Source organism: Neoarius graeffei, chromosome 4 (genome assembly GCF_027579695.1).
Source record: "Neoarius graeffei isolate fNeoGra1 chromosome 4, fNeoGra1.pri, whole genome shotgun sequence".
Classification (NCBI taxonomy): domain Eukaryota; kingdom Metazoa; phylum Chordata; class Actinopteri; order Siluriformes; family Ariidae; genus Neoarius; species Neoarius graeffei.
The window spans coordinates 35,007,112-35,020,886 of NC_083572.1; positions in this window are offsets into that span (position 1 = coordinate 35,007,112).

The window sequence follows — 13,775 nt, forward strand, 5'->3', positions numbered from 1 at the left end:
GCTGTTGACCTCAACTGGGGACATTGTCAGGTGGTGGAAGGAATACTTTGAGGATCTCCTCAATCCCACCATCATGTCTTCCATTGAGGAGACTGAGGCTGATGACTCAGAGGTGGACTCATCCATTATCCAAGCCGAAGTCACTGAGGTGGTTTGCAAGCTCCACGGTGGCAAGGCACCAGGGCTGGATGAGATCCGCCCCGAGTATCTCAAGTCTCTGGATGTTGTGGGGCTGTCTTGGTTGACAGACCTCTGCAACATCGCGTGGCGGTCGGGGACAGTGCCTCTGGAGTGGCAGACTGGGGTGGTGGTCCCTCTTTTTAAGAAAGGGGACCAGAGAGTGTGCTCCAATTATAGGGGAATCACACTTCTCAGCCTCCGAGGGAAGGTTTGCTCCAGGGTACTGGAGAGGAGAATTCGACTGATAGTCGAACCTCGGATCTAGGAGGAACAATGTGGTTTTCATCCTGGTCGTGGAACACTGGACCAGCTCTATACCCTTCATAGGGTGCTCAAGGGCTCATGGGAGTTTGCCCAACCAGTCCACATGTGCTTTGTGGATCTGGAGAAGGCATTCGACCGTGTCCCCCATGGTATTCTGTGGGAGGTGCTTCGGGAGTATGGGGTCCGGGGCTCTTTGCTAAGGGCTGTCCGGTCCCTGTACGAACAGAGCAAGAGTCTGGTTCGCATTGCCGGCAGTAAGTCAGACCTGTTCCCAGTGCATGTTGGACTCCGGCAGGGCTGCCCTTTGTCACCGGTTCTGTTCATAATTTTTATGGACAGAATTTCTAGGTGCAGCCAGGGGCCGGAAGGAATCTTGTTTGGCAACCACAGGATTTCATCTCTGCTTTTTGCGGATGATGTTGTCCTGTTGGCTTCTTCAAACCAGGACCTCCAGCATGCACTGGGTGGTTTGCAGTCGAGTGTGAAGCGGCTGGGATGAGAATCGGCACCTCCAAGTCCGAGGCCATGGTTCTCGACCGGAAAAGGGTGGCTTGCCCTCTCCAGGTTGGTGGAGAAGTCCTGCCTCAAGTGGAGGAGTTTAAGTATCTCGGGATCTTGTTCACGAGTGAGGGAAGGATGGAGCGTGAGATCGACAGGCATATCGGTGCAGCCTCCGCAGTGATGTGGTCACTTTACCAGTCCATCATGGTGAAGAAGGAGCTGAGCCAAAAGGCAAAGCTCTCAATTTACCGGTTGATCTACATTCCGACTCTCACCTATGGTCATGAGCTTTGGGTAATGACCGAAAGAACAAGATCGCGGATACAAGCGGCCGAAATGAGTTTCCTTCACAGGGTGGCTGGGCGCTCCCTTAGAGATAGGGTGAGAAACACAGTCACTCGGGAGGAGCTCGGAGTAGAGCCGCTGCTCCTCCACATCGAGAGGAATCAGCTGAGGTGGCTCGGGCATCTCTTTCGGATGCCTCCTGGACGCCTCCCTGGGGAGGTGTTCCAGGCATGTCCCCCTGGGAGGAGGCCCCGGGGAAGACCCAGGACACGCTGGAGGGACTATGTCTCTCGGCTGGCCTGGGAACGCCTCGGTGTTCTTCCCGAGGAGCTGGCCGAGGTGACTGGGGAAAGGGAAGTTTGGGCTTCCATGCTTAGACTGCTGCCTCAGCGACCCGGTCCCGGATAAAGTGGAAGAAGATGAGACAAGACTCTCCAAATTAAATATAGAGAGGTGAAACCATATGTATGAACCTATGGCCATTGCAAAATAATTGGTGAATGTGGCTCACTGGTTTGACCATGCCGCCTCGGAATCAGACAGCGACTCGGCCGACTCTGATCGCGGTGACCCTGGACCTCAATAAGACTCACGCCCAAACGATTTATCCTGGTAATTATGATAAATTCCTACTTTTGTTGTAATACTAAATAAGAGCCCTTTTGAAGAATAATTAAACCACCCTAGTGGATATAGGTAACGATTACTTGACAGTGCGCTGGTAGGCCACATTAGCCTGCCATCCACGGCATTATACTATTTATAGCCTACTCTAAGTGAGGAAATATCTCTTTGTCTCATTTCCACAATGAATGTACAGGATCTCTCAGGATTCTTGACTTGTCAATTGCAAGCAAAAGTAAAAATGTTTACCTACATTCTTCTCCTTTTTGCTTGAGCGTTGCTGGTCCGTTTCTTCTTTGACTGCTTGATTTTGTTTCATGCGCACAATCCACTCTTTTGGAAAAAGCTAACCCACTCGCTCCACCTCTTCTCCTTTTTTGGAAAAAGCCAACCCACTCGCTCCGCCTCTTCTCTTTTTTCAGAAAAACCCAACCCTCTTGCTCCGCCTCTTCTCCTCTTTTTGAAAAAGCCAACCCACTCGCTCCGCCTCTTCTCCTTTTTCAGAAAAAGCCAACCCTCTCGCTCTGCCTCTTCTCCTTTTTTTGGAAAAAGCCAACCCACTCGTGCCGCCTCTTGTCCTTTTTCAGAAAAAGCCAATCCTCTCGCCCCTCCTCTTCTCCTCTTCCGGAAAAAGCCAATCCACTCTCTCTGCCTCTTCTCCTCTCTCGTAAAAAGGTAAAAACTTCTCCCTGAACCTGTCCCATTGTTACAGTTCGCTGCATAACAATAAGGCATGTTTTTTCTTTGGAAATTCCTGAATGCACGTCTGCACTCAAGCCGAATGGCAATGTAAGTAAACAGAAGTGGACTCAACTCAAGTGGTTTGTTTGGCTTAAATATGTCACGTGCCGAGTGGTCACAAAATAACCAAACAGAAATTCACCATGATCCAAGCTAACTTATTTTAATTATTACTTATAAACAATACTTCTTGGGACCAGAAGAAAATTCCAGAGGTTTTTTTTTTGACATATAAAGTTTCAAATGTGCATAAAATTAAAATCGTTGCCTATGAGCTTTAAAGTGAGCTGCATGGAACACGAGTTCCCTACAGCTATTAGGGATTAACAACTGGGTTATTTGTTCCCTGGGTTGAGTGTCCTGCATCACTCGATACAGTCTATCTTTAATAATCGTGAAATATGGGAAGATGGGTGCCGCATTTGGCTGGAGAGTTTGACCATCGATTACTCTCACTTAGTCAAACGCATACCGCAGAGTCTCATCTCATAACTGCTCTAAAGGGAAATCCTCAAGGGAATCCCTGAGAGAGGGAGGAAGGGTGGGCTGCTCTTCACTCCTCGTATCGCCCTGACACAGTGATGACGTGGACGGCTCTTTGACAGTTTCTCCAGTCAATGCCACAGTGGGATCCCTCCATGATGTTTTACTACAAGACCCACTCCTGACTACATATTCCATTAAGGTTTGAATCCCCAGCCAATCAGTTCCCAAAATCAGCGAGTGGGTGAGACAAGGATGAACCACCACCTTAATTCTATGCTTTTGGCCCCGGAATAGAATATGGACAGACAATAGAAGGTAATTGTGAACATCCCCATGCACACACAACACCTTCACTGTTTGTGCTCTCCCCAATGCCTCACCTTGCACCAGTCTTTGGTGAATTGAGGTCTGATTGCACCTGGAATCCACCAACACGTGATATGTATCCCCTTGAACACTTACCGGTATGTGATACATTCTGGCCCAATCGGGGTCAGTCTCTGGTGCATTGGGGATCCAGATCACAGCTCCCACCTCCATTGCAGAGCCCCAACTCTGGAGATGCTCTGGCTCCCTGCCACACCAGCACACTGGCCCAGGCTTTCCCTCTGCACCAATGTTATGGGCATCACTCACCTGAAGGGGAGACAACACAGACATGGAAGAGGGAGATGGGAGGATACCACGGGTGTGACAGGCCAGCTGGGGAGGAGCTGGCCACCGCCTCCCCGGTGGGGGAATGGGGTGGGGAAGGGAAAGAGAGAGGGAGGAGAAAAAGAGGAGAGACAAAGGAAGCAAGGAGAGGCGCCTCATCCACCTGCCATCAGAACCTCCTCCAGATGGTCTTCTGCCAACTTGATGGCTTGTTCTAGCAACGTCGGGCAATGACACTGGACCCATTCCGCCGTTCCTTCAGAAAGTCAAGAGATGAATTGTTCCAGTGCCACCAGGTTGATGATCCCATCAGTGTCACGGTCTTCTGCCCTCAGCCATTGCCGGCAAGCATCCCGGAGTTGCTGGCCGAATGGGAATGGCCGGCCAACCTCCTCCAACATCAGCATCCGGAAGCACTGGCGATGTTGTTCCAGGGAGCAGCCAACATGCTGCAGGATGGCTTTCTTCAGGTTGGCATACATGAGCTGGCTGTCAGCAGGAAGCTGCTGTGCTGCAAGCTGCGCCTCTCCAGTCAGAAGCAGGAGGAGGCGAGCCGCATGCTGCTCGAGCAGCCACCCCCACGTTTCGGCCACTTGCTCAAAGAGAGTAAGGAAAGCTTCCGGATCATCATGCAGCCCCATCTTCATGAGGGTGATGTGAGGAGGGCCCACTGCGGTAATGGTCGAAGCCCCTGCCGACATGAGCAGATGCCGGAACGCCTGGCGAACTTCCTGCTGGGCCACCATCAAGGCTTCAAAGCGTTGCTCTTGCTCCTTCTGGAGGGTGGTCAGCGCTTGATGCTGGTTCTGCTGGGCAGTAGTGAGGGCATGGATGAGCTCCTCAAATGGGGACTTGGCCACTCACCTTCCCCGACCCTGCTCTCCACTCACAAACTGACGCTTGGCCATGCCCCCACTGCCACAACCTGGTAACAGAGTATGGCTAGCCACCAAGGACATCAATGACCCCCAAACCTGTAAAAAACTCACAGCAAAGTACTTCAGACCCTTCAAGACATCCCAACAGGTAAACAAGGTCACTTACAAGCTCAACCTCCCCCAGCATGGCCGCCTCTCACCCACATTCCATGTGTCCTGTTTGAAACCTGCCATTCTGGGCCCTCTGGCTAACAACTCAACCACCACAACATCCCTACCAGCACCTCTCACCCTGGATGGGCAAGCAGCCTACACTGTCTACAGCATCTTAAATTCACATCACAGAAGAGGTATGGTGGAATATCTTGTTGAATGGGAGGGTTACAGCCCTGAGTAATGCAATTGGGTCCATGCTAAGGACATTTTAGACACCCTGCTCACCCAAAGCTTTCATGTCAGCCACCCCAACAAGCCAGTTCCTCGCCACCGGGGTCACCCAAGGAAAAGAATCACTCCCTGAGTGAGCTCCAGGGGTTCTGTCACATCAATGCAGGCTCAGAACTCCATCTCCCAGAATGGACAGTGGGCCTCCAACATGGATGCCATGCTATGCACTGAATCCCCGGAGTATTGAGTCATTACTTTCACCTGGCCCTCATTACTTCCACGTTTCTTCGTCTGCTATAAACAGACTGGTTACACACTATTGCTCAGTGTGCTACTACCTGTTCAGACCAAGCCTAATGTCTTTGATTGTTTTGCTGGATTTTGACTAATGTCTGTACTTTGAATTACTGCCTTTTATCTCTGCCTTTGATAACCTGTTTGCACATTGCTTGACCCCTGCTTGTTTTATGTTTGGATACTGACTGTTGATTTGAATTTGTTTGCTAGTCTGTTACCTCATAAACTCCATTCTGCACCTCATCCTTCTGTCACCTGCATGCCTGTCATTCTGGAAAATGGGGTTTGTATAAATGGACATTTTGACAAAGGAGTTGGTTTAGCTGGTGGGTCAATAGGGAAATTAGAGGAGAGGATAAGATTGTATTTAAGGCAAAACAAACCTACAAAATATTTTGATATTTTGACTTTATTTAAAACAATTGAATGTACAGTTCATATTTCTAGTAAATGTTGCCATGTAAGGCTAGGTTCACACTGTCAGTCCAAATATGATTTTTTGCAGATGTTTTTCTTAAAGGGGGAGATAGCAATCTTAGGAGGTTTCCCAGTGAAAAAAATATAATGGCTAACTAGCATTAGCTTGGGTCACGTGCATCGCAGTGAGTCATCGGTATCAGTTCTCTGATGTCACCTAGCATTCTTCAAAAATTATCCTTGTAGAATAGCAGAGCAAATTGTTTCCTATATGTGTTATGTACACATGAACTTTATGTGGCATCAAAAGTTACAGATGTGAAAAAAAACACCTGAAATCTGATCAGAACAGTCAGACCTCAATGGACTTGTAAAAATGTGATTTAATTAGGATTTCATTTCATACGAATGTGGTTTGAAATGTATTTGTAAAAATATGATATCTTGATTTTTGCTATTCAGACTTATGCTTCATATGCTACATGTGATCTGATTCCGATAGTGTATGCATAGAAATCTGATTTGGACTGACAGTGTGAACATTTATATAATTACATGCTATCAGAACAATGTCTTCCTTGTAGGAACCCCCTCCCCCAAACAAACAAACACACACACACACACACACACAGAGACATGCAAGAGCAATCTGTACCCACTATTTTAAAATTTACACCTGTGACCAAGTAGCTCAATTTGGGATGAAAATCACCAATCTGGCATCCCTACCATTGTAGACTATGAGCTAGGCTTCCCTCTTTGATACCAAACAGTGTCAGACAGTAATGAATAGTCATAGTCATAGTAGAGAAAACAAAGCTGATACTGTTAACTTCCTACATTCCCTACACTGGTAGATTGTAGAGCCTACCTTTCATCATTAACATTATGAACTTCAGATAAGTTTTTCATAGTATGACACACTAAAGAGTCCACTACAACCTCTCATTTCTGCTTAATCTGTGATTGGCAGTCATTTGCTGTCACAAATGGTGTAGTCTTCTGCTGAGTTTAAATAAATCATCCACATCACTATGAAAGAAAATGTCCAAGCTGAACTATTATCTTTAAAAAAGGACAGTGCCTATCATGATCATTGGGTTAAGTGGAGCTTAGAAAATATTTTCATAAATCTATAGCTAGGTATAACAGTCACTTCGTGACCCTATACAAGTGCCCAACATTACCTATACCATGTGACACTCATGTACTACACATGTCAATTATTATATTTAAATTGGTTTTCAATATAATTTATTTAATGAATATTAACCCTCTGGGGGGGCGGCACGGTGGTGTAGTGGTTAGCGCTGTCGCCTCACAGCAAGAAGGTCCTGGGTTCGAGCCCCGGGGCCGGCGAGGGCCTTTCTGTGTGGAGTTTGCATGTTCTCCCCGTGTCCGCGTGGGTTTCCTCCGGGTGCTCCGGTTTCCCCCACAGTCCAAAGACATGCAGGTTAGGTTAACTGGTGACTCTAAATTGACCGTAGGTGTGAATGTGAGTGTGAATGGTTGTCTGTGTCTATGTGTCAGCCCTGTGATGATCTGGCGACTTGTCCAGGGTGTACCCCGCCTTTCGCCCGTAGTCAGCTGGGATAGGCTCCAGCTTGCCTGCGACCCTGTAGAAGGATAAAGCGGCTAGAGATAATGTAATGTGATGTGTAACCCTCTGGGGCCTGACAGTATTTTCTGGCACTCTAATGATTTTGGCATGCTCTGATGTTGTTGTCAATTTCAACAGATCCAAGCAGTATTTTCAAAGTCATATGACTTTTTTGTATTCAGCATAAGTTCAGCTACAATAATATCCATGTAGTATATATATGATGATCGTACTTTAAAAAAAACAGATAAATGAAGATGTTGTAAAAAGTAGTTTTAGAACTGTGTTGGAATGTGAGAAAAAACATGACCTTACCCATTTTGGTCCCTTGAGGTGATTCTGTTCAGTCTTAGGAATGTATCAAGCACAAAAACTTAAATCTGCTCCATTGATTTGGACAATTCACTGGCCATCAAAAAATGTATGTCCTATTGTTTTGGAATAAAGAGTTGGCAGTGGGAGGGGTATTAAATGAGAAGTTTAAAAAAAGTTCCATTCCATTCAATGAGAAGAGGGAAAACCCCTCCCACTGACAACTCTTAATCACATCAGATTAACTCTTAATCTCATCAGGTCAAGTCACAATGGGTAAGGTAATGTTTTTTCACACATTCCAACACAGTTCTAAAACTGCTTTTGACAACAGCTTCATTTATCTGGTATTTGACTTTATTTTGGTATTTGACTCTTTTCAGTGAGTCTTGAAATTAACTCATATATTTTACTCAGTTCAGAGCCACAACCAACTCTGTTACTCGATTACTCTGTAATTTTGCTCCCACTCCAACTCCAAATTTTACTCTCTAAAGTCAAAATCGAGCAAAGTTAACTATTTTGATGAAAATAATTTTAACTCTGGAAAAATTGATCAGTTCTTTTTCCTGTGTATGCACTACAGTGCACACATATCATCTGATCTGCTCATGATAAATAGAAGACATATTTACACTTACTTGAGTTGATCTTTGGCTGGATCGAGTCAAAGTAAAAAAGGCACCACTGATCATCAGTGTCGCAGTTCTCAAGATTGAATTGAATCGCTGTCCTGAATGATGAAATAAATCATGAACTGATTCACTGTCCTGAAATTGAATCGCTGTCCTGAATCATGAAATAAACATGAATTGATTTGCTGTCCTGAAATTGAATTACTGTCCTGAATCATCAGAAGCGCATAAAATCTGCATGCCATCTTGCAACAAGTTTTACCTCCAAATAGCCTGAACTATGTCTGAAAGATTTTATCCTGTGTACAGTGGGCATTCCCACCACTAAAAAGAAACCAACTGAAAGAGTGAAAGTGATTATCATGCCGTTACCATGTGAATATTTTTTTATGAATGCATAAGTAGGCACTCAGCGCTCTGACTCTGGTGTGACTGAATAATGTGACAAGTTTTATGTTTCATCTAATTTAGGTAATTTAAAATCTATAATATTATTTAGCAGTGGGAGCATAAGAAAGTATAAAGTTTCTGTCAATATGTTTATCATGCTTACATGATGGGTGGCACGGTGGTCTAGTGGTTAACACTGTTGACTCACAACAAGAAGGTCCTGGGTTCGAGCCCAGTGGCTGGCAAGGGCCTTTCTTTGTGGAGTTTGCATGTTCTCCCTGTGTCTGCATGGGTTTTCTCAGGGTGTTCTGGTTTCCCCCACAATCCAAAGACATGCCAGTTAGGCTAATTGGTGGCTCTAAATTGACCGTAGGTGTGAATGTGAGTGTGAATGGTTGTTTGTCTCTGTGTCAGCCCTGCAATGACCTGGCGACTTGTCCAGGGTGTACCCCGCCTCTCACCCATAGTCAGCTGGGATAGGCTCCAACTTGCCTACGACCCTGTAGAACAGGATAAGTGGCTACAGATGATGGATGGATGCTTGTATGATGAAAAACTCACAAAGATATTTACCTAAATATATGACCTACTCATTCTAAACCTGTCGAGCTTCACCGGTGAAGCTCCCGACCCCAAAGGGTTAAAGTTCATGAACATTCCTGAATTTGACTTGCAAGCTGACCATAAAATTTCAAAGTTGTAGGACATACAGAACATTAACACCTTTCAGGTTCAGACAGTGAGGAGCTGGAAGACAGGAGTGACAGTTCCAGATGCATTTTATTTTTAGGCTTCACTTTTCATTGAACTTGGCATTTCACATCTACCTGCACACATTCACACACAAAGACAGTAGTGGGAAGCTCAACTTTCTTTGGTTACTGGCTATCTGAAAGACACAAAGGACACACCTTAGTAGACAGCCAGTAATCAACCATAGGTGTAACTTAGCAAATATTACCTGCTGGTTCACCTGACTTCTCACCATTCACAGCCAATGCTCGACCACGTCCCCACTGCCACATACCCCCACTGCCTGAATCAGGCCAGGGAGCTGTGCAGCCTGCAGCTAACCCCCCCCCCCACACACACCCCAGTGGGAGAGGTAATATGCCACCACCATCTGCAACCCCAGCCTGTGGAATACATCAAAATTAAAGGGCTGAAGAGCAAGGTAGCAATTAGTGATCCATGCGTTGGTATCCTTTATGCAGTGGAGCCACTGGAATGGGGCATGATCAGAACAGAGAGTGAAAGGGTGTCCTAACAGGTAGTACCAGAGAGTGAGGACTGCCCACTTAATGTCCAGACACTCCTTCTCAATGGTGCTGTATATAAACTCTCGCATTGAGAGCTTGTGGTTAATGTACAGCACTGGGCACTCCTTCCTCTCTACAACCTGGGATAAAACTGCACCCAGCCCTCTGTCTGATGTGTCAGTCTGCAAAACAAAAGGGAGACAAAAGTCAGGTGAATGCAACAGCAGGCCTATGCACAAAATCGCTTTAACCTGAGAAAAAGCCCATTCACATGGCTCTGCCCACTGGATTGGATCTGATGCCCCATTTTTAGTGAAGTCAATCAGTGTGCTCGTGATATCCAAAAAATTAGGCATGAACAACCTATAGTAGCCAGCCAACCCCAGGAACTGCCTCACCCCCTTTTTGGACTTAGGTCTTGGGTAGGCTGCAATTGCTCTAGTCTTATCAATTTGGGGATGCAGCTGTCCATGTCTCAAGTGAAAACATAGATATCGTACCCACCCAATTGCACACTTCCTTGGGTTTGCTGTGATTCCTGCATGCCTCAGCAATCTCAGGACAGCCCACAGATGTTGTATACACACAGTCAGGACAGAGGATTCTGTCCATGAGATGCTGAAACTTTGCTGGGACCCCAAACAACCCAAAAGGTTGTGTGATGAATTAGTGTAACCCAATCAGGGTGAAAAAGGCCATTTTTTCATGGGATAATGGAGTCAAGGGGACCCTTAGTCAAATCCAGCATTGAATAAAAGCAAGCTGCACCTACCTGGTCAAGCATTTCATCAATGTGAGGCATTGGCTATGCATCAAATTGAGATACCACAGTGACTTTTCTATAGTCTACACACAACCGGATCATCCCATCAGTTTTGGGAACTAAGACTACTGGGCTAGGGGTGTCGTGGCTCAGGTGGATAAGGCGCCATGCCATAAAGCCGGGGACCTGGGTTTGATTCCGGCCCGAGGTCATTTCCCGATCCCTCCCCGTCTCTCTCTCCCACTCATTTCCTATCTCTACACTGTCCTATCCAATAAAGGTGCAAAAAGCCCAAAAAAAACTTAAAAAAAAAAGACTACTGGGCTGCTCCAGTCACTGTGTGATTCTTGAATTACCCCCCAAGTTGAGCATTGCCTTGAACTCATCCTGAACCACATTTTTTGTATGTTTGGGGAGCTAATATGGCTAGCTGCACATCACCACCCCGGGGAGTGTCTATGTGGTGCTTTATGAGGTTAGTGCGACTGGGAAGGGGCAAAAGCACATCACAGAATTCCTCCTGCAACCTGATAACCTATGCTGTCTCTGATGGTGAGAGGTGGTCTGCACAAGAGAATGGAGTGAATTGGGCAACACTTTTCAGACTTGCCTCTGGCCCCAGCTCCACCCTCTTGGGAACTACTGTTGCCAGAGCCACAATAACCACCTCTCTCCATGGTTTCAGGAGATTGAGGTGACAAATTTGACATACATCCCCCCAATCTATGTGTCTGACCTTGTAGTTGAGTTCTCCAATTAGACGTGTGACCTGAAAGGGCCCTTGCTACTTGGTGACTAATTTTGAGCACAACGTGGGCAGTAAGATGAGCACTTGGGTTGGGTTGGGTTGGGTTGGATGAGCACTCCCAATGCAAATTCTCTTAGCTGTGTCACTCTGTTGTACAGGCAGGATTGATGTTCTTGCGCCTGTAGCAAATTCTCCTGTCTTATGTGACTCAGTGTGTGGAGTTTTACTCTTAGGTCAAGAACATACTGAATTTCATTTTTGCTTTGAGAAGGTCCCTCCTCCTAATTTTCTCCAATGACATCTAATATACTATGAGGCTTGTGCCCATATAACAATTCAAATGGGGAAAACTGGGTGAAGGCTTGTGGGACCTCGTGCACTTCAAACAACAGAGAGTTAAGCCACTTATCCCAGTTTCTAGTGTTCCCATGAACAAATTTGAGTCATATTTTTAAGCATTTGATTAAATTGCTTGACCAGCCCATCTGCTGGTGGATGGTAAATACTGGTACGAATTGATTTAACTCCCAATAATTCATACAGGTCACATAGTGTACATGACAAGTAAGTCATGCCTTGATTAGTCAGGATTTCTTTCAGCATCCCAACTTGGAAGATAATGCAGAAGAGTGCCTCTGCAATACTACATGTAGAGATATTGCAAAGAGGCACTGCTTCTGGGTATCGGAATCATAATCCACTATGACTAACACAAAGGGATACCCTCATGCAGATCAATCTAATGGCCCGATGAGGTCCAAGCCAATTCTCTAGAAGGGGATCTCGATTAGAGGTAATGGTTGCAACGGCACTTTTGGAGCGGCCGCTGGATTCATCAGCTGGCATTCGTGGCAAGCTGAACACCACTTACAGACATCGGTGTGAATCCCTATCCAATAGAAGCAGGCCATGAGAAGATTCAATGTCTTATCTTGACCTAAATGCCCAGCCATAGGATTATGATGAATCAAGCACAATAAAAGTTCCCTGTGGCTCTTTGTGACTAACAACTGTGTGGTGTTTTTACTCTGCGTGTCCTGCATCATTCAACATAGCTTATCCTTAATAATGACAATCCAGCCCAGAACTTCCAAATCCTGACTTGCGCCTTTGTGCTCCACTCCGTGTTTTCCCCATTCTGCGTTTACCCCATTCTCCCCACACTGCGCTAGCACACCTGCTACACATTTGCTGTTAGCCACATATAAACATTAAGAGGAGAATTACTCAACACAGAAAAATACTCACTGCTATGTTTAGTCAAGTTCATGTTCAAGTTTGGTTTCTGTTCTTTCTGCTGTTCTTGTCTGGTTTCCTGAATTGGATTACGATTTTTGGATGAAGAGTTTTGCCTGCCATGTTTTGGGATTTTTGAGTGGGACTTTGACTCGGGACTATATTTTTTCTGGCACTGTTTTTGTTGGCTCTGCTTGGACTTCTTCTGGGATTACTGTTAGACTGTCTTCACTCTCCCATCTTTGGAGTTTGCTAGGATATTTGAGACTGTGCTGCTGCACCTGCCTGTTCATCTCATGAGCCAACTAATCTGGTATGCCTCAGTTCTTTTCTGTTTTTTTGGTAGTTGCTAATTGGGTCCCCCTTCCGAATTCAGAGTCCTGCAACCTCAACACCCACCAGTGTTGCCAGATTGGGAGGTTTCCCGCCCAAGTTGGGTGGTTTCTGAACATAATTTGGGCTGGAAAACGTCAGCAGTATCTGGCAACACTGACACCCACAAGGGGGTGATTCCTGGAATCACTGGTAGAAGGGTGAACACAGGTTGAAAGCCAGGCAGTCCAAACACTCTGGCAATCCCTGTGGCCAACACAGGCATGTACCCCCATCCTCCTGGGAACCATCATTGGAGGTGCAGCTCCCCATTGGCCCTGGTCGTCCTGCTCCTTTGCTTACCACCTGGATCCCTGGCAGGGAGTGAATCAGAATCAGAATTACTTTATTAATCCCTGGAGGGAAATTCAAATTTGCTACCAAGCTCCTGAATCAAAGAAGTAGTAAACATGTCTAAAAATAGAAGATAAAATAATCTGAAAAAAATAATAAATACAAGTGAAATAAATTTAAATACGTTCAATAGCTTAAGTAAAAGCAAAATGAAGTGATTTTATATACAATGATTCCTACAGTGCCTTGAAAAAGTATTCATACCCCTTGAACTTTTTCACATTTTTCCACCTTACAACCACGAACTTAAAATTTTTTTATTGAGATTTTATGTGATAGACCAACACAGAGTAGCACATAATTGTGAAGTGAAATGAAAATGATAAATGGTCTTCAAAATTTTAAGCAAATAAAAATCTGAAAAATGTGGTGTGCATTAGTATTCATCCCCC